The sequence below is a fragment of the Carassius carassius genome, chromosome 19, assembly GCF_963082965.1.
Source record: "Carassius carassius chromosome 19, fCarCar2.1, whole genome shotgun sequence".
Classification (NCBI taxonomy): domain Eukaryota; kingdom Metazoa; phylum Chordata; class Actinopteri; order Cypriniformes; family Cyprinidae; genus Carassius; species Carassius carassius.
In genome coordinates, this window is record NC_081773.1 from 2,824,856 (window position 1) to 2,848,096 (window position 23,241).

General features: G+C 36.6%; 2 protein-coding genes across 2 annotated transcripts in view; both read right to left on the reverse strand.

Moving 5' to 3' along the window:
• Nucleotides 1–23,241, reverse strand: part of atp5mc3a (ATP synthase membrane subunit c locus 3a) — a 330,629-nt gene that overhangs the window by 145,224 nt on the left and 162,164 nt on the right. The window lies entirely within an intron of this gene.
• Nucleotides 22,499–23,241, reverse strand: part of lnpa (limb and neural patterns a) — an 11,910-nt gene continuing 11,167 nt past the window's right edge. Inside the window, exon 12 of the mRNA XM_059499524.1 lies at nt 22,499–23,241. This exon is cut by the window's right edge and continues 175 nt beyond it. The gene's annotated coding sequence lies outside the window, so the exon portion shown is untranslated.

A 23,241-nucleotide genomic window follows, 5' to 3' on the forward strand; every position in this document is an offset into this window, starting at 1 on the left:
TGGATATATTTACGACTAATTTGTTTCCACTAACCCACTCATACACAGAATCCAGTTCTCTAGACAGAACATGATTAAGTTTGTCACATGAGTCTGCAGCATAGTAAACAGTCAAGTCATCTGCAAACATTGTCATTGATGCTTTTTTGACAGCATCATTAATAAAATCATTAATAAAAACAGTAAACAAAAGAGGACCCAAACAACTTCCTTGAGGTAGACCACATGCTAAACCTTTATAATTAGATAAAGAACCATTGTAAAAACCTGCTGAGTTCTGTGGGAAAGATAACTTTTCATCAGTGCAACAGCAGAAGGAGTGAAGCCATAGCTCTTCAGTTTCAGGTCCGTGTCCTGATCACGGTATTCATGAAAAGATGAAATCGAGTGTAGCATAAATCTGTAGCTTCGGGCGAAATCAGCACCCCTGCATTACACCACATGAACTCTTTCTATCCGAGTGATGCAGCGGCATAATGAAACTTCAGCACAGAGAATGGAGGTGGAGGGTTTGATCCAGATTCTGGATAGAGATTCTCAAAACAGGGCAGAAGAAGTTTCTTGGATTATAGTTTGACAAACTACAAGAATTTTAAGTAGCTAAAATACAGTAAACACTACAAACCATTATGTAAAAACTACAGTGAGCCCATTTAACAGGTCGATATAATATAAATATGACTGAATATGTTGATCAGATGATATATTAGTTATGATTTTGATTAACTCAAAATGTTTTTTTTAATTCACTAAAATGATGCAACTAATAATGCCGCATTGTTTATTTTACAACAAATAAAACTCAAAGCAAACCCTAATTACAAAACTATAACAGTAGCATTTCACTACACTATATTAGTTTCAAAAAGACCAAAACATCCCAAACACCTATTTTATGACATGACATGACATGACTTCCCAAACACCACATGAACTAATTTTTTTTTTTTCCTCACTAAAACTTAAATGTTTGACTTCCCAAACAATACAACTTTTTATTACTTACATACTAATTGGTTCTTTTTTACCTTTTTACCTTTCTTTCTTTCTTTCTTTCCTTCTTCACTAAAACTAAAATGAAGGACTTCCCAAACACCACATGACCATTTATATTTTGCTTTTATTAGTTAACACTACTTTTAGTAGAACCATTGTATTTGGTTACTCCGCGACACTTATACAGATAGATAGTCTTTACACATGCTCTGATCCTGTCCCTCATATCTCTTCATAAGCATGTGCTCTTCTGTACTGTTTTTGTGAGTGAGCATGTGGGTTTCTGACCAGCTAGAGTGCGGGAATGAAGTGCATGGATTGGTGGTGATTATGAACTAGACTGGGATAAGCCCTGTTGTTATTATGCAGATTAGGTTTCCGATGCAGCATATTGTACAGATGCAGGGCAGCAGCTGCTGGTGCAGATGGCTGTTGTACGGCTCCATCAGCACACAGCTATTGTCTCCACTCCGATTGTTCTGAGACCAGAGAGGAGGGCTTCCGAACAACCCAAATGCAGTGAATTACGAAAGAGAAACGAAGAGCAGACCACAAATTTATACACATGAGGCCGTGGGGACGGCGACGTACTGAACAGACACGCAGTCATCTACATACACGCCAACATGGTGGCGCCAGTCAACTATACCACACGGAGACGCCGTGCAATGCAGTAATGCACACAGACATATGCCCAGCCGCGGCTGCTGTTGTGTTGTGCTGGTGTTGTTTAATCGGTGATGGAGAAAGGAAATATTTGATTTGATAAATGTTGTGTTTACCCAGCAGTTCTTCATCTTGCAGATGAATTTAACTTCCTTAAAGTGTTAGAAGAAGCATCTTTCTTTCCCTCTCTCTCTGGCTGTCTCGTTCACAGCTGATGGTTGGTGTTTCTGTTCTACAGGCCTCAGGTATAATTATTCCATATATGAAATCTTTGATATTCCCCCTGTAATCTACACTTCCGCTTCTGATCTACTCCACAGTGGCATATAGGGTTACACTGACTTTAACTATTACTTTTACTATTAGGCTATAAGGGATAATTGAGGAAAACATGACAATTCTGTTATTGTTTACTCACTCATGACGTTCCAGACCTGAACTGGAAGTAGGGAAATGAAAAAAACAGTTTTCATTCAGAAGTCGCTGTACATTTGAGATGGTAAATAATGTGATTTTTTAATTAATTGGACTTGGACTACAAAACCAGTCACAAGGATCATTTTTTTATTTATGAGATTCATACACCATGCATCAAGCTGAATGAATAGGCTTTCCATTGCTGAATGGTTTGTTAGAATCTGACAATATTTGGCTGAGATACAACTACTGAGGGTGAAAAAAAATCAAAATACTGAGAAAATCACTTTTAAAGCTGCTCAAATGAAGTTCTAAGCAATGCATATTACTAATCAAAAATTTAGTTTTGATATATTTCCGGTAAGAAATTTACCAAATATCTTCATGGAACATGATCTTTGCTTAATAATCTAATGATTTTTGGCATTTAAAAAATCTATAATTTTGACCCATACAATGTTTTTTTTGGATATTGCTAGAAATATACCGAAGTGACTTAAGACTGGTTTTATGGTCCAGGGTCACATATTAAATTCACCAAAGGTACATTTTCAAAAACAAATCACCAAAACTTAAATTTGGTGTTTAATTTCAACCAAGCTAACAAATAAAAAAATTTGTATCAATGCAACATGAGTGAATGCTTTATTTATTAAAGGCTGTTAAATAAAACAGAACATGGGCAGAACAGCCACAGCCATTAACACTCTCACTGCTATTGTATCAATAAGTGTAAAGAAAGTAAATAAATACTATACATTTTGAAATAAAATTCACTAATTTCACTCTCAACAAATGGTGACAGAAAGATTGAAACTCCTTTTCTCACAAACTGTCGCAGTATAGCTTTAGCTCTTTTCAATAACCTAAAATAAGATCAAATTAGCAAATATATTTCAACTTAAAATGAAATAATGCAAAACACTTTTAAAGCAAATTACAAAACGACCATCCTGGCTCTGTTGATATAAGATATGGTCTGAGTTTCAGCATTTACATCCAAGCTAAAAAATTGGGCCTGAAAATAAGTGTCACTTAACCCTTTCATGCATGAATTATGATAACCTCAGTCAGGATTTTTTTCCTATGTGTTTTTATTGCTCTTAGGGCATGAAAAACAAGAACTGATTTTTATTTTATTTTTTTTTCACATTTTTCAAAGAGATCTTCAGATGTCCACTTGAGTGGACAGCATGCGGTTGGTTTAAACTGAAGATATACTGTATTAAATATAAGACAATAATCAAACAGATAAAGTATGTGAATTTAACAAACTAATCAATGCAATTATATCAAATAATGTGAAAACTATAAAATATATGCAAAAAATATAAATGCAAAATATTGCAATGGCTTCATACAACTTCATACAAGTTGCACTTCGCGTATCTATGATATCAGAACATGAGGACGTGATTCCATCAGAATTTTCTACAGCCTGTCAAGGTACAACTGTGGAAACCACTCAGATGCTCCCTCCAGTGCACCAGAGTATGGAGATTTACCCTTATTAGCTGATAATTATGATTATGTTCAAGATGGACATGCACATTTCTATCATAGCCCTCCTCTGAGAAAACCTAGCGATACGTTTATTCAATCTCATCTGAAATGATCAGTGTTGGGGGTAACGCATTACAAGTAACATGCATAACCCATTCAGATTACTTTTTTGATGTTACAAGTAAAGTAATGTGTTACAAGTAACATGCATTACCTAATCAGATTACTTTTTGATCTAACATGTAATTAACTACAAGTAATGTGCATTACATAATCAGATTACTTTTTGATGTAACGAGTAAAGAAACGCATTACAAGTAACATGCATTACGTAATCAGATTACTTTTTGATGTTATGAGTAAAGAAACGCATTAAAAGTAACATGCATTACGTAATCAGATTACTTTTTGATGTTATTAGTGCAAATTCAAGAAAATGCTTTTTTAATAGCTGTCCACTGTAGTGACCAGTATGCGTGAAAGGGTTAAAGAACTACAAGTAAGTGGATCATGGCTGTTTTTGTACCGTTTTTACAATGCAAGCTGCATGAAACTGTAAATATGCACATATGCACATTTCAGTTCAGCCGCATAGAGGTTCTCTCCACTAACACACTCTCCTTCTTTGGATTGGACGTTCCAGGCACAGCAAAGTCGATGCTTAAAATGAGTAGGCATGCAAACTCTACACCCTAAACAAACTACACCTTTACATTCTTCATACTGACCTAAAGCATCGCAGCGGCCTGGAACGTCCTTCACCAAAGAGATGTGTCAGGGTGATTTGGGCCGTGCAGAGAGAGGGCTGGTAGATATGCAGATATGTGTTGTCAGCTTTGCCCTCCAGGGGAACCGTGGCTTGTCCGTTGGATGGAGCAGCTCTCCCCTGCTGGGCTGATCCCAGATCAGGCCGCTACAACCACAGAGACCTCCTGGCCCTGTTCAGACATGACACACCACCTCCACACACTACACGCTCCGTGTGCTGGGAAGGAGGTCACACACAAACATGCACGAGTGTGTGTGCATGCGTTTAAGTCGTAGTGGCAGTTAAACACAGTGTAATGGTCAGAGAGGGTGATAGTGATCTGATAGTACAGGGCGATACCTCTGACAGGAAGCATGACCTCTGACTCTGCTACAGCGAGAGGACGCCCTACCTCTTTTCATCCTGTCTTTTTATTAAGATTAATTAGAATGTGGAGAGGCCAAGTTCGTTGAACAGGAAAGGAAGGTACAAAGAGAGAGAGGCAGGTATAATAATAATAAAAAATACACTTTAGCAAACTCTGTAGCATACACAAGCTATTGAATCTGAACTGCTGCAAATTTAATTGTAACTTACTATAGTTTTATAATTTTTATAAAGTTCTTCAGAAAATACCAAAATCATTTTTTTTCTTAATGTAATGTATGTACACACACACACACACACACACACACACACACACACACACACACACACACACACACACACACACACACACACACACACACACACACAGACACAGACATAGACACACAGAGACACACACACACACACACACACACACACACACACACACACACACACTCACAGACACACACAGACACAGACACACAGAGAGACACACACACACACACACACACACACACACACACACACACACACACACACACACACACACACAGTGTTGAGGAAAGTTACTTTTGAATGTAATAGATATTGCATTACTACATAAACCAATTGCATTACTGAATTACTTTTTATGTAATGTAATGCATTGTTACTTGTGCATTACTTTTTGTAACCTGCTTATTTGAAAAAAAAAAATAATAATAAATTTAAAAGTAATTTAAAAGTAATGTTACTTTTTTACTTGAAAGTTACTTGAAAAGAAAGTAATCTGATTACGTAACTTGCATTGATTGTAATGAGTTATCCTAACAGTATATATATAGGCCATTATATTATTATATAATAATTGTATCATTTTCAATATTTTTAAGTCCATTAGTCTAAATGATGTCTGTTGGCATGCTATTCTTAATAAGCTGCATGTTTCAAAGTATCATTCATTCAGGGGTTAAAAATGGATGTGTTCCTGAGAGGATCAAAAGTGTTGTCCTCGTCAAAAAAGAAATAAGAAGGTCTGATTAATAAATGTTTCCTCTTCATATTTCCTATTTTGAGAATGTATTGATGCAAATCTTTCAAATCTTGAGTTTGAGTTTCAGGCACAATGCATTCAAAAACCCAAAATACTCTCAAACTGGATCACACACATATCACGGTAATTTATTTCCCCTTTATTATGTGGATAGGTTCAGAAAGTATATTTGGCAACAGTGCTTTCCATATCAACTTCTCCCTGACATAATAAAGTACAAAGTTTTGTACTATTTTCCATAGTCAGCCTTTCGCTGTCCCAAATTATACAAGAACAGCGGAGATGGGTTTACAAAACAATGCATATCCTCTCTACATATAGTGAAGTACAGCCATTTCTGGCTGAAAATCTCTGCAGTACATTCAACCATATTAAAAAGCAAAGATTTGCTGCTGACTACTTTTTGATCACCATTATAAATTGCTAAGAGTGGTGCGACGGTCTGCTGGGGCCAGAAGCAGTTAACTCATGTAAAGCATGTATAGCAAATCTCAACTGCTTGATTATATCGTCATAAAACATAAAGTATATTATGACGTAGCTCTTATATATGAAATTAATATAAAATTATATCAAACCTTATTCACACGCATACAACATGTAATATACATGCTCACATAAAGCAATATACCATATACAGTTTTCAAATTTCAATTGTCTGACATTTTATATCATCATAATATGTAAATTGTATAAATGCACAGCTCTCTAAAGACCGATATATGCAGGAGGTACAGTACAGACCAAAAGTTTGGAAACATTACTATTTTTGTAACATTACACATTTACATTTATATAGTTGGAAACAGTTCTGCTGCTTAATATTTTTTCAGAACATGTGATACTTTTTAGGATACTTTGATGAATAAAAAGTAAAAAAAAAAAAAAAGAAGCTATGTTTTTAAAATATAAATATTTTGTAATAACAATATACACTATTGGTCAGTAATTTGGGGTAAGTAATTTTTTTTCTTTCTTTTTTTTTTAATAAAATCAATACTTTTATTCAGCAAGGATGTGTTAAATTGATAAAAAGTGATAGTAAAGAAAATATATTATTAGAATTTTTATTTTTATTTTGAATAAATGCAGTTCTTTTTAACCTTTTATTCATCAAATATATTAGACAGCTGTTTCCAACAGTCATAATAAATCAGAATATTAGCATGATTTCTAAATGATCATGTGATAGACTGGATGTTACATGTGACACTGAAGGCTGGAGTAATGATGCTGGAAATTCAGCTTTGCATCACAGGAATAAATTATTTTTTTAAAGTATATTAAAATAGAAAACTATTATTTTAAGTTGTAATAATATTTCACAATATAACTGTTTTTTCTGTATTTTTGATCAAATAAATGCAGGCTTGATGAGCAGAAGAAACTTCTTTCAAAAACATTAAAAATAGTAATGTTTCCAAACTTTTGGTCTGTACTGTACATTCAACTTTACATGCATACAACCAGTGTACTCACATAAAGCAATATATACTATACAGTAAATCTATATAGCAAATCTCGACATCTTGATTGTTTACAGTGTATCACTGCAAAATGCAAACTATATTTTCACCTAACTCTAATCTAACTCTAATCTGTGACTGAATGTTTGTAGATTAAGATATTAAGATATTTTCTGTAAAGTTGCTTTTAAACATTGTGTATTGTAAAAAGTAGTATACAAATAAAACTTGCATTTTAGCTATTATAAAAAATGAAAAAAAATAAAAAAGTTTTTTGAATTTAGCATATATGCTAAAATAGTTCATTATGAATGAATTGTTTACATTGATTAAGTTTGAGGTATTAGTTACAATATCAAAAACACTTCAGGTCGTGCGTAACAGATCAGCATACTCCGGTGGTTAGCGGTCTGCTGGCCCTCTGAACGAAGCCGTGCATGTGTGGGGGTGTGGAGGAGCAGGTTTCCCACAGCTGGGCCACTCTATCAGCTCTTTAAAGGCACTCCTCGGGGACCTACCACTCCTCCTAGACTCTGACATGTACACCGCTTGTCATATGGTCCAATTTGGTCAATACGGTCACACTGCTGCTGTGTTACAATAGATTAACCAGACGCTCTGAAAACAGAACAATATTTGGGTTTGTGAGTAAAATGTTGATATGCATGTGGAGCGCATCGGATAATGCGGTCACAGGCCCTCTGCGGTTTACAAGACTAATAATAAATGTAAGGCACTGAAGAACTCCACTCCTGATATCGGACTCCTTTATTTATCCACCGCTGACACTGAACGTGCAGTTTAATAGTGCATAATCCAACTCTAGTGATTAATTACATAAAAAGAGGGCAGAAGTGTTTGGTCAGCAGAGGCTCTACAGAAAAGTCTGTCAATTAATATGTCATTTACAGCCCATTCAGCCTCCAAATACATGTTTAAATTTGATTAAAGCCTGTCTGTTTAAGTGCTACTTCCAATAAAGGCGGTGAAATGGGTGAAAAGGATTAGTGTCTGCTGCACAAAGCCAGTCCCTGAAGTGCTCTTTGACTCCTTACAGCCGGGTCTGCATGGGGCCGATGTGATTGGAGGGCCCAGAGGGGAGGGGCCCCTGGTCACCAGGGCATTGTTAGTACCGTCAAAATGGCCTGAGAAGAATGGCTGATTATGCAGCTACATCCAGAGCTGCTAACAGGGAGCAGATTTGAATTTCTAACACAGCAGATGTTTGCTGGGCTCCTCTGTGGAGTAGGTATATACTGTTATGCTAATTTCGCAGTGTTTCCCTTCAACCCTGGCCCAGAGTCATCAGACTAAATGCACAGATCCCTCTGTCAAACTCATAATTGGCCATTATTGATATTAATTAACATTTTTTGCACCCCATCCCTGTTTCTTGACCCAGTATCTGTTGGTAAATCTAGTTACCGTCGGCCATTAGAGGCATCGAAATCCAAGGGACCTCATGCTAGTCACAAGCCATTTATCAGAAAAGAACACAGGCCAATTAGCGCGGCATGGAGACAGTTGTCTTGATTCGTTGCTGACTACTTTTTGATCACCATTATAAATTGCTAATAGGGCGTCAAGAGTGGTGCGGCAGTCTGCTGGGGCCAGAAGCAGGCAGGCGGTCGGTGACATGCAATAAAGGCAGCGACGAGACCGGCCCATCAGATGCTACTTACTATGGAGCCCCATGATGTCACAGATGATCGTGCTCTGTCGCAAGTCAATCAAACTAATGAGGCCCACAGCATTCCACCAAGGGTTACGCGACGAAACAATACTGTGAAAAATCCTAGATTGCAACAACACTTACTATCGAATAGTCCGACCCATTATTCTCCAATAAGGGCCAACGTTTAAAGTTTTTATCGCCACAGATCAAGAGATCATAATAGGAGCATATTGACAGATATTTTTCTTGCAATGCTCCGAGGGACCGGCTGCAGTAGGAAAATATATCAGAAGCCTATCATCAGTGCTGGGATCTCTGGTGTAAAATCGATAGTGAAGCATAGAGGGCTGGAGTTTTCACCGCTCCTCTCCGTCATTTAAAAAGACTGCGGCGGTCCCCGGGGACTCAGTAACTTAGCAACCATGCAGTTTCTGCGATTAAGTATACAGTACCATAATGCCATTGTTGTTTTCTCAGCTTTTTGTTACAAATATTGACTCGAGAAGATGAAATGGTTCAAGGATCAACTCTTAGCCTAGTTTACCTGAAGCCAGCTCTACTCGAGGACCATCAGTCCATCGGTAAATTGACAATCAATCACCTCTGAACTGCCCCCTTATATAAATATAAGATTTGGTTAGCAGGTAATTTTGGATTCACTAGATGTGCAGATCACTTGTGATGTACAAGGTGTAACAAGGTGAGCGATTCAATGACACAAAAATTGCATTAAACAAAGTGAATACTTGTCACTATAATATCATGCTCATAATCATGATGCCAACCAATAAAGATTTAATCAGTGACTGTAGTCTTTCCTCTTGTATATTCAGAAGCTATATTATTCTATGTATTAAATGACTTTAAACCGTGATTCTTAAATATTATATATCTTAAATATATCAAGAAATTGTGTACTCTTCTGGGTTTTGTAGCTGTGTACTTTGTAACATTTTAAAAGTGTTTGTTTGTGCTGTCTTATATAAGTTGTTTGTGATGTTGATGCTGCATAAATTGCCCTGTGAAAGGACAAATAAAAATATTACTACTAGTAATGAGAAATCCATCAAGAAGTAGGCTACATCAAAGAAACCCTGACAAATATGGTTCTGATTTGTAAAAATCTCTCTTGTAGCATCATTTTATCTTATACATTTAAAATGTATAGATTTATAACTGTCCACATGAAATGATCATTATAATATTACCAATAATATCTATATTAACGTTTCAAAAATCCTCTCACTCATTCTGTTTAAGATTAAGATTATGACCGCATCTTTGTTTTTGGCGAAAACATCAATTAATTACCGACTGTCTGGACCACATCAGAGAAACCCTTATGAACGTGGTTAATATTTATCTAAGTCCCATTTGTGCCGTTATTTTTCTCATATATTCAAAAGTTAAAGGTCTATAACTGTCTGCAAGAAATGATCCTTAAACCATTTATGATTTATATCTATATTATTATGATTTTAAGAATCTCCATAATCAAAGTCAGAGCTACAGTTTCAGATCTTGTATAGGGTTATGAAAGCGTCTTTGTTTTTGACAAAAATATAATTCATTCAATTCAATTCAAGTTTATTTGTATAGTGCTTTTTATTTGAATGCTTGACCAAACATAATGAGGCCTTAATCTAGATTTAAACAGAGAGAGTGTGTCTGAACCCCGAACATTATCAAGAAGGTTATTCCAGAGTTTGGGAGCCAAATGCGAAAAAGCTCTACCTCCTTTAGTGGACTTTGATATCCTAGGACCTACCAAAAGTCCAGCGTTTTGTGACCTTTGGGAGTGTGATGGATTGCATCATGGTAGAAGAATAGTTAGGTACGCAGGAGCTAAACCAAAGCAATGTTTCTAAAATGGAAGAATGATATTTTTGTAACATGGGACATATGATTTTCAAAAGACAAGTTGCTGTCTAATATGACACCCAGATTTTTGACTGTAGAGGAAGTAACAGTACATCCGTCTAGTTGCAAATTGTAATCCAATTTTGATTCAATAAGTAATAGCTCTCTCTTATACGAATTTAATAGGAGAAAATTATTGGTCATCCAATCTTTTACATTTGAACACAATCTGTTAGTTTAGATAATTTAGAAGTTTAATCTGGTCTCAATGAGATATATAGTTGAGTATCATCAGCATAACGCTGGAAACTAATCCTGTATTTTCTAATAATATTACCAAGGGGCAACATGTATATTGAAAATAGCAGAGGGCCTAGGATAGATCCTTGTGGCACTCCATATTTTACTGGTGATAAATGACATGACTCCCGGTTAGAATAAACAAAGTGATCGGACAGGAAGTATCTAAACCATCTTAGAGCCTGCCCTTGAATACCTGTATAGTTTTGTAATTAATCTATGAGTATGTCATGATCTATGGGGTCGAATGCATCACCAAGATCAAGTAAAACTAGCAATGAGATGCAGCCTTGTTCTGGCGCATTGGTCAAGTGCAGTTTCTTTGCTATGGTTGGGCCTGAAACCTGACTGAAATCCTTCATAGAGATACTTTTTTTATTTATTTTTTTGCAGGAAGGAGCACAATTGAGCAGAGACAACTTTTTCTAAAATGTAAGACACAACCTGAAGATTTGAAATGGGTCAGTAATTTGCCAGTTCACTAGGAACTAGTTGATGTTTCTTAATAAGAGGGTTAATAACCGCCAGCTTGAATGGTTTTAGGACGTAAGCTAGAGATAATGATGAGTTAATAATATTGAGAAGCGGTTCTTCTGCTACAGGTAACAACTCTTTCAGTAATTTAGTGGGTACAGGATCTGATAATAAACATGTTGTTGGTTTAGATGCAGTGATAAGTTTATTCAGCTCTTCCTTTCCTATAGTTGTAAAGCACTGCAGTTTATCATTGGGTGCGATGGATGAAACTGAACTATTAGACGCTGTAGAATCTAGATTTGCTATTGTATTTCTGATGTTATCTATTTTATCAGTGAAGAAATTCATTACTAGTCATTATTATTAAACTGTGAGGGAATATTTAGATTGCGTGGCGACTGGTTATTTGTTAATCAAGCCACTGTGCTAAATAAAACCTTGGATTGTTTTGGTTATTTTCTATGAGTTTGCAGATATGCTCAGCCCTGGCAGTTTTTAGGGCCTGTCTATAGCTGGACATACAGTTGCCATGCAATTCTAAAAACGTACAAGTTCATTTTTTTTTTTTTGAATAAATTATTCTTCAATAATTTATGATTAATATCTATATTATTGTCATTTTAAGAATCATTACACCCAGAACTACAGTTTCATATCTAGTATAGGCTTACAACCACATCTTTGTTTTGACGAAAACATCAATAATTCAGGACAGAGTAGCCCACATCAGAGAAACCCTGATGAGCGTGGTTCCGATTTATCAAAGTCTCATTTGTGGCGTTTAGCCTTGTCTCGACAGAACAGCTCGGCATGGTTGTGAACTCCCCTTGTACTGGAACTCCTCGACTGTGATTGTGTTTCTCTGCAAGACTTCTCCCACGAGACTCTCTCACAGAGCCCAATTACAACTTTCATCATCAATCATCAGCGTTATTTATTCAGTAAAATGAATTTCTAATTAATAACTGATGAGCATTATGGCCTTGAAGACTGTAAAGCTATTAATTATGCCGGGCCATAGGGAATAAGCCTGTAAAGCAGTACCTGGTGGATATCCTGTGCCATTAGTGTTACAGTAGTGAATGTTTACCTCCTCCAGGACTACAATATTTAGCCCATGCCCATTGAAGGATTATTGAGCTAATTAGATGACTGTGACTGGCATATGTTTCCTCTTCAGTCGGAGCACTACTATAATAATGAACTATAACTGCAGGACAATGGCTTCCACTGCCTCCGATTTCTCATAACACCGAAGTGCCAGGCCCAAGGGAGATGTTTAGCCCACAATAAAAGAGGATGTTTTAGACTTCCATTGTTTCTTTTGAGCGGTTAGCTCATTTTTACAGTGAAGATGGTTCTTTGTGCTGCCACATTACGTGTCAAGGGCACAAGTGATGGGAACGTAGTGTTTTTACTAGGCGCCGGTTACCTGAGCACTGGCCTTGTGGATAACAGATCGTATAAGAGGTGAAATGAGCGCAGCATTGAGGAGTTGTGTTGTGGTCTCAGTTCATCAGCTCCCTCTTCACCCAGAGCAGTGGTCCATGCACAGCTCAGCAGTAATGATGACTTACAGACTGCTTTCAGACACCCCAGCATTTTTGGCGGTGAACAAAATAGAAAAGTGAACCTAAAAACAAATCATTATGAGCTGTATGAAAGCATTCCTCAAATGAAGAAATACAGCAGATGTGCTGGCACATGCAAAATTACTTCATTTAGCATAAGGCCAAACAGCTTAAGTATTTTGTAGTGGTTTTAATGGAATTGTTTGCTTATAAAAGAAAATTCTGACATCGTTGCTCACCCTCATGCCTTTTCATATGTGTTTGACTGATTTTCTTTGGGTGTAGCACAAAAGGAGACATTTTGAAGAAGGTTCATGCTGCTCTTTCCAATCCAATTAGTGACTAGTGGTTGTCACGTTCCCAGAAGAAAAAAATAAATAAAATAAAACACAAAAGCCTTATGAAAGCAATGCAGATATCCATCTGCTACAGTCTGAGGGACTCCATATCCATATTAATGCATTATTCTAAATGTGAATGCCAAACATTCCAATGAATGATTTATATATTATATATAGGCACCAAAAATCTTTGTATGTATATATATATGGTGCTTACGGAAACATATGCCAGTCACAGCCATCTAATTAGCTCAATAATCCTTCAATGAGAACAAGCTAAATACTGCAATCCTGGAGGACGTGTGTGTATTTGTGTATAAAATCATATATCATGTATAATTCATAAATGTATTACAGTGCTGTAATTATCAGTGCAGTTGCTTATTTGTGCAGATATTAATGCATATTGTGATTGCTTCTTTATCTTTACATTTTCACAAAAAAATATGGGATTGTTTAAATTATTTTAATAGATGTGAACCCTCTTATTTTGCCTTTAAATCTCTATTTGTTCCTCACTTGTAATGTAGAATCAAATCCATTGAACTTAAGAATCAAATCCAATTGTATGTGTGTTTTATAACATAATTCTTTACAAGTGAAATTGAAATTTATGTCACAAACCACTAAAACTCTATACATAGTGCTATACATTGGCTCTCACCTATCAGTTGAACATTACAAACTTGCAACAGCTACTAGAAATACATAAAGCCATATCGGTTTGGCGTCTTCTTGATGTTAGCACGTAGCACATCCTTTACCCCTTTACCTACCAGTCAGAGTCATGCTGACATGGGCAGGAAACTGACGGATATGGCCCCAACATTTACTCTCAGAGTCTAACGAATACTACAGAATGCTTATGTACTCTGAATATTAAGGTGAATATGTAGATGAGAGTCCTAACTGAAAGCAGAGGATCAATACTGCACAGTCAGAGACAGGTTTAAATGCCCACGGCAGTGAAACACCCCTCTTTATCCTCAATCATGTGTCAGTCATTCATCTCTGGATTAACCTCACACCACCCTAAAAATTAAGAGAGATTATCGTTTCTGCACAATACATCTCAGCATCCAGTAGAAAGAAATGAAAAACACAAGGCATGTCAAACTTTTGATGAAGAGCCATGAACAGATGTAATTCCTATATTTAGGAAATGAAAAGCAGTCAAGCAGTGCTTCAATTTAGTCATTGTTACAATTCAGCACAATTTCTGCACGTTTGTGTCAAATAGTTTTTTTTTGCATATCTTCATCTCATCTTGTGCAAATCTATTGCACTACAAACGGAGATGGATGGAGTCATGCATGGCTGTTTTAGGCATCTAAAACAAATACAATAAATGTACATGAATCTTATGCTGAATCGTTGCTGTAATTTGCTCTCTTGGTTTGAGCTGGTTGTGTGCCCAGTATTCACCACCACCATCACAGTCTGTGTTTATGTGTGTGTGTGTGTGTGTGTGTGTGACTGAAATCTGGTAATAGATTCTTACCTACATCACTGTATGTGTCACTGTCTTCACTGAAGAAAACTGTCTAGACTGTATTTTTTTGTTTATATAGGAACCGCGGTGCAAGGAATACTGAAGAGGACAGATGGTATTCTTTCTTCAGTCCAGGTTTGGTAAACAATAGAAAACTTTGAAAGAAAGAAAAATACTCCTGTAAATACCCCTGCAATCTGCAGCAGGATCTTGCACAGACTACCAGAACATTTAATACCATCAATGAACAGCACTAGGGGCTTGTACTCCGCTGTGCATGCACTGAAACTGATGCTCTCAAATTGAAGTGTCCAGATCAACAGGACGAGGGTTTATTTCTTATTCTGTGTGCCCAATACAAAGAATATTTTCCTTTTCAAGGAATGAAAACAACACAGATATGACAAAGCGGTTTCCTTGATGCTGCAGATGATATCCAGATTAAAAATTTGTCAGTGCATAAATGAAATAAGAGTAATTATTTATAGTAGCAAACTACAAAATTAGGACAAAGCGGAAAAAACTGTATTAACAGGCTTGGCTGTGGCCTAATTTTTGAGGGCTTTCACTAATATAGTTAAATATCATGTAGACAAAGCAAATGCTGAATATATTATACCTTTCAAAAAAGTAGCTTACCTGTGGGGTTAGTCGATCATTACCTGCCAGTGTGGGTTCTTAATCGATGGCAAACAACCAACACATATTCATCTTGAATTCAGTTGATTGTAGCTGCATGCTCTTCATCCACAGCTTTTATTATTGTATGTGAAAGTATTGCGTTACAATTTGACTAAGAAACCTCTCCAAACGATCCAGTCTATGATTGTTTTTTATGAATGATTCAGAATGAATCACGAACCAGCTTAGACCATTTTCTTAAACCATTTACAAGGTTATTAAAAAGAAACGATTCAAAAGAGTGATTCTTCAGAATTCTCACTGAACCTGGAAATCTGAATCTTCCAAGAACTCCGCAGTTTAACAACAATGTAAGAAAAATTTTGCTTCACTTAATTTTTTATGGTTCTTCTATAATTCTGTGCTGCGTATTAATATTGTACTTGTTCTTGTTTTCACGCGACATCAATATTTAGGTCTGGTAAATATTATGAAAAAATTATATCATTAATCATTAAACATTGGTTTAGTACAGATACATTTTTAAGATATTTAACTTTTGCATGGATGGGAACATTCTAGAAGTTTCTGTAACATTCTCTAATATTCTAGTGCTTTTTCCAGAACATTGTTGAACAGATATCATACAATATAACCATATAACTGTTATTCATCAGTAATAACATATTAGCTTGTAGTAAGTTGTCAACATACATTATTAATGACATCAAGTGAGGTGATTTTTGTATTCAAATGTCAAACCTAATAAAGAAACATTAAAAATAAAAATGAAATAAAACTTTTATAAATATTTGTTTCATAGTGTGATTTGTTGTCGTGCGATTCATCAATCACAAACTCCTTCTCTGTTAGTAGTTGTAGTTCTTATTTAGCGACATGTGAAGATCTCTTCCAAAATGTATGTTTGCGACTTTTTTGAGTTTCTGAACCACTTTTTTTCTTTGAAACTCTCCCTTAATGGAGGTATTGTGACATCTATCATCTGTCGACATTTTGTTCCCAAACTTATGGCAAGGTTAGGCAAGGTTTGTACATTTAGAACAATCAGATGCGTCACATTTCTGCGCTAAAAATATCGTGACAGATTTGTAGATTCGCTTTCTTGTTTTTCAATTTCATCGAAGTGAAACAATCTATGACAGCAATCTAGCGACAGACATTTTGGAAAAATCTATTTGCAATCATTTTAGATGAAGCCCTGGCAGTTTGTCTTGGGAGAGGAGAGGAGTAAAGGATAATTGTCTGTAGTCCAGTAAAACCCAGCATAACTGCCACCACACTTGAGTGAGCTTACAGCCGGCAGATCCCAGGGCCTGGGGAAGATAGAGCAGTTAATGTTCCCTTTTATTTTAGAGGATGTGTCACTTGTATCTCAGATTTATACTATGATACAGCAATTTCGTCCAAACAGATGGATAATAGTGTCAACGAGAGGAGAAGAGAGAAGGCAGCGTTTCTTTTATCGAGTTTAGCGCAGATTGTTTGGAGGAGACGATGGAGGCCGTTCTCTCTTTCCCTCTTAATCTCCCTAATCTCAGCGGCATTAAGCTTGATCATTTTTGTTTGAAGGAGCAGAACGTGGCGGTAATGGTGTCCTAATAGCCAGCGCTGGGGACACAAATCCGGCGGCCCTGTTTTCTGCTGTGCCTCCATAAGCACCTCTGATTTATTGCTCTCTTTATGACAGAGAGGAAAATGATGTGCTGCAGGTATATATCAGCGCAGAAAAGGAAATTGAACGCAGATATCATCTTGTCAGATGGTTAATGGTCTTCCCCCTGTCACATTCGATAGCACCAATTTGGAGAATCCTGCAGAGGTAAAAAGAAGACAATTAACAATGACAGAGCGGTAATGGATGAGCCCATAAAATGAGGCTGTGGGCTGCAGGATGCTTTGTATGATTTCCACATGAGATAGAGCCACGGGTACATGCTAGCTACACCAGCATTAACTCCAGAACACCCCCCCCCCCTCGACCCTCTCGCCCCCCTCGGCAGGGACGGTCTCTCTTGGTAAAAACAGACCGTATATCGCTGCTGAAAGGGTCATGGGATGCAGTCGCTCTCTTCTGAAGGCACCGTATTGCTTCATGTGAAAGCTATGTAATTATCATAATTATCGAGCACTTGTGGGAATCAGTGGGTTTGGTAAGTCTGTTTGCCGTTAAATCGATTTCCAATGGAGTATCACCTAAAACATCAACTCACTGTAAATCCATGTGTCAGATGTTATGGGATGGATCTAGCATGAAGGCTAAATTATATGAAGGTCAGGCAGTATTTTATCTCGCACTCTGAGACCGCTGTACACTACAAACCCCCGTATAGTTCGTCTTCTTAGGGGCCGTTTACACGTCAACGCTTTCAGTCAAAAATGAGAAAAATTTTATGCATTTTGTCTGTTCCTTTACACGACAAAGGGGACAGAAAAAGCATATAAACACAAATCATTTTGAAAGCCTTGTCGTGTATACGTGAAAGTTTTTAAAAATGCAAGGAAAAAAACTTTCTGATTTTGACTACATCGTAAACGTAGCATCGGGTGTTCAACAGCTCTGCGATCTTGCTTTACTAAATGGTATGAACCCTATTTTGAACAGCAAAAACAAAGTAAGTCTTCCGTAAGAAGCTACCAGCCTATATATGAAGGTAGCTAATATTTACCTCATGGCAACATTATAGATAATTTCTTGAATTATCAACAAACATTGGATTTAGTAAAATTACTTTTGCATGATTAAAAAGTAAGGTGTGATTAAACGCCAGTGATTATTGTAAATGGACTGCACTTCAAAATTGTTTTTCTGAGTCAAGGTTGAAACTACTCATAACTGGGAGCCAAATATACATTTGGAAGGGCCAAAATTTCCCTACATTGGTCAGGACAGGACAAGAACCCACTGTTTTACCAGAACTGAAAGATCAAGCTACTTTTACGTGTGAAACAACAGCGTCAGTCATCTCTAAATATATAATGGTTTGTTAAAGCACTCTGTGCATCTATGACCGTGAAAGATTGCAAGTGTCAGTGCTAAAGTAAAAGATGTGCCTTTTCAGAGGTGAAAAATGCTGAAGAACATGCAGAGCGATGATAGGCCTGGCATTTCTCTGCACTGTGATTCCTATAAAAACGTTTAAGAAGAGTCTCCATTTGAGCTACAGCGAGGTTTAATGACTTTTCTGCTCCAGAGAAGCTTATTGTTCCTGTCTAACAATTTACAGCAGGCTCCAGTGCGCAGGGAATGGGGGGGAATCGGTCCGCCTAAATGTGTTTTGTGATTGAAATGGTAATTCCATTCAAATCAACATATTTTTGGCACCTCATGACCTTTTCGTGAAATGAATTCACGCCACTCAACTTTGTCTTGTGGCATTTAAGTATCACAGAGCAAAAAGCTAATTGCCAGAATCTAACTGCTCATAGAGCGCCTCGTCGTTCAGGCCGTGGTGATTCTTTAATTTGATTTTAATGTGTCCCTCATGCCTACAGGGGTATGATGAGTTTGATAATGATACAGTGGTCATCATACCACGGTGAACTCTAATTCCAGGGCATGTTAATTGCTTTTGTGACATTCAACTCATTATGGTCCGTATCATTCTTCTGTGCCCTGCTTATAAGCAAATGGCGAGGGTCTGAATTGCAATGAACTTAACTCTTCGTTTTTTTTTTTACCAATATGCACCACTCAGGCTTCATATTAGGCGTCCGCAAGGAGACAAATAACAAGTCATCTTTAAGAGGATTTTTGAAGCGCTCACCCCAAAGGGCAGTAAATGGAAAAGTGACATGGCTCGTGCTCTTGTCTATTTAACTTATTCAGTTCTTCTGATATATATATTCTGCCTGGGTTATTTTCCTCCAGGGTTCACAAGGCCAAGCTCTTTCATTTCAACTGAAAATTGTTTCTTAGGATTTCAATCTTTGGCTGCTGGATATGACAAAACACAATATCAAGAACACTTATGTTTCTTATCTGCCATATTTTCAGGGAATAAATAAAAGATCAGTATAAATCTGAGTCGAGAGACATGCAGTTTGAGTTTGAGAATCTGTGCATGTGGGTCTGGCCTGACAGGACCGGGTCTGAATTAGCTCTGCTCAGCAAACCAGCGGCTCGTTTGTCATCCTTGAAAATCAATTAGTAGATCACTGATAGCAGAAATCAGATGGGATCTCCTTCCTGTGTGGACACAAATGGGCTGTATAAAGGAGAACAGAAAATATGCATCCTTCACTATCTTTTCTCCCCACCCATATAGGGATTTTCTATGTAACATCTGCCAGCTGTGGTATAAAGTAGGCCTCATATGAAAAGAGAGTGGACTAAAATAGAAGTACTGTAAGGTATTTTTGTTTGCATAGAGCTGGATAGATTGCAGTAAATAACTGATCACCGATTACATGGTAATAACTGTATTTAGTAACATAAATTAGGTTACTTATTTTAGGTAATATAATCTGACTACATTTTTTAATCAAACTCATTTTAAATTTACCATTGATTGTACCATATTAATAATAATAATAATACAAAAAAATGCATTAATACATAAAATGGACAAGGTAAAAACTGCAGTGGCTTTGTGGGTTGTATAACTAATAATTAAATCATAGAAATCTAAAACTACAACACTAGATGAAATATAAATTATGTATTTACCTGCATGTCAGTGTAACCACTAACAAGCAAATGTGATGTTAAATTATTTGAGATATTAACTTCCTCAGAGATACTTCAAGTAAATATTTCATGTCAAAGCGGTTTTGCTGACAAAATGTTTTTGGGAGTCCCTCCATTATATAAACAAATATGAATAATAATAATAATAATGATAGTGTTATTAATAAGAGTGTTCCTGTGGCTCAGTGGTAGAGCATTGCGTTAGCAGTGCATAAGGTTGTGGGTTCAATTCCCAGAGAACATGTTAGATAAAAAATGTTGGCCTGAATGCACTGTAAGTCATTTTGGATAAAAGCGTCTGCTAAAAGCGTAAACTTTTTTTTTTTTAATAAATCAGAAAATAACAATGACATTACGCAGCAAAAGCCTTCCAGGTTTGAAATATTTTTTTCCAGACTCCCACTGATCACTGGATAAAGATGAAGACAAGATGTTTAGTAACTTGCACAAGTATGAATACATTTCTTACCCTTATTCAAGTATGTTTCGCAAATGTACTTGCACAACATTTTTAAATATAGTCGAAACTGAATGGTATGATTTAAAACAGAAAAAGAATTACAGAGAATTGATCAATTTTAAATGCTTCCCTGCCCTTGTTTGAACAATATGTAAACACATAATCCATAAAAAGCAACTGTAATCAGAGTATGAGCATTTTAAGCACTTAATATTCGGAATCGTTTTACATAATCTTGATTACATGTAATTAGTTACACCTAGCATTGTAGATAAATAACTAAAAGAATAGCAAAGTGCAGTAAATAGCAAAACTATTTGTGCTACCAGCAATAATGTTTATAATTACAAAAATGAAATACCACTTTGCAATGTCAAGCAACATTTTTTATTTGCAAAATTAAAATAAGGTGGATATGATGAATCTCTTTGAAATCTGGTTGTTGTTCTGAAACACAAGATACTTCCTTTAATTTCATGTAGCATCCATATGACTATTTTGAGAGAGTATTATTCTTAACTGAACGGATGTATCAGGCAGGAAAGACATGGCATGAAACTAACTAGAAATATGACTCTTTCTATGAGAGAAAGTGAGGTGGCTATCAGGATGGATTCATATCTAATCACTCCTTCTGCCTGAGAGAAATCCTCAATAAAAAAGCAACAAACATGAAAAAGCGGCTTTGAGCGCCGAGCTCACACACTGTTTAAATAAATGCGAATTCAAAACACACAAAATGATTTTACTGACAGTGCACTACCAAGGACGTCAAAGAAAATAAACGTCATGTCTCGCAGCATGATGTAGTGAGGAGTTTGACTCTGAAACTAAATGGGCTGTGCTACTGAGCGTCCACCTCACCAGTGATTCACCAACACTTGATCTACATCATATTTGCTGGGAACGGTTCAAATGTCCTATTGACGGGTTATTTTTTCTGGAGCGCCAGGGTGCTGTCAGAGGTCAGAGAGAGGCGCAGTGTATGGGAATCAGGTGCCACTGTCCCGCTGACAGTGATGCATTGCTGTGCTCAGGGGGTCACGTATCTGTAAACATGCATTATAAAATCCCAAAGACAAATGTGAGAGACTGAGCGGCAGGGAGAGCAAGCGTGTGTCAAGGGGCAGAGATAGCGCTCTTGTTGCAAATGAAGAGGGTCAAGTAATCAAGCTCAGTTGGGCTTGTGTGTCACTCCCATTATCTAATACTGTCTGAAATGATCAATGAGCTAAAATAAAATGATCACAAGCTAAAATAGGCTGCTTAATGAAAATGGACTGTGTTTGAACACATTCTTCTCGATTTCTCTCCATGTCAAAGCGGGCAGGGCAATGCCGCAGGCCGCTAACAGCCCTAACAGCCTATTTCGGCCGAGCACACAGATGCTCTCTCACGCTCACTTGAGCAGGGTCACTTAAGCATTCAAGTGGCATATCCACTGACCGGCAATCTCTCGAAACAAATAACACTAGCTAGGAACAATAACTACACATCTCTACCTGCAGAACCATGACCCCTTCACTCTCAAGCCTAGAAAATAACAGATTTTTAAAAAGAGAAGAAGATCGGTTATATCAGTGGAACAGAAAAGTGGTTTTACTTTACATGGGACGGTTCAGTGCAGAATGCACAGGTCCCAAAAAGGCCTACAATGGCACTTATACCTGAAAGCTTGTGTAATACTGCATTAAATAAATGCATAAAGATTCAAATAAATACATTCAATTAAAAATAAAATGCATTAAAAAAAAGAATTATCTGCCTTAAAGAACTCTGCATCTCAACATCAGGATACTGTTTTAAAAACTTTATTTCTCATATTAATCCTTGTTGACAAAATACAAACAGCACTGTATTTTTGCACATTATGCTATGCTCTTAGATAATTCATCTGCTCTTCTTCAATCTTGAAGCAGGTCGAACATGAAGGCACATGAGGCTGAGAACACTGAAGGGCTGTTTTTATACCGTAATAAATAGCCAGACATTTCTATGACAATACCTGAACAGACATGTAAACATGGGAGCAATCTCTCGCTGCACAGCACCTAACGTATGCTACACTTCAAAAACAGGCACTGAGAGGTTATTAATAACTATAAATAGCATAAATATACTTCTGAACAGGACATTTTTTTTGCATTATTACATATTGTAAATAAGAATATTAAATACATTCAGTCACAAAACAGTGCTTACATGGCAAACGAAATGCATGTCAATAGCTGCTTTTCTTTCAAACTAAGAGAATAAGAGAAGAGTTATGTGCTGAAAAACATCTGCAAAGTTTAGCTTTTACATACAGGTTCTATTGTAAACAAAGACACTATAATGCTTGACTTATTTAGTTAATTATTGTAGGTAAAAAATAAAGAAAAACCTTCACAAGAATCCCTTTAACCACTAAACTTTTCATTTCTACTTAACTTTGCTTTACTAATCGATGGAATAACACTGCAACTGTGATGTGTAGAAATTAAAAGGATACAAATAAACTAAAGGTAAAGAATGTGAAAATCAAACCCACACACATAC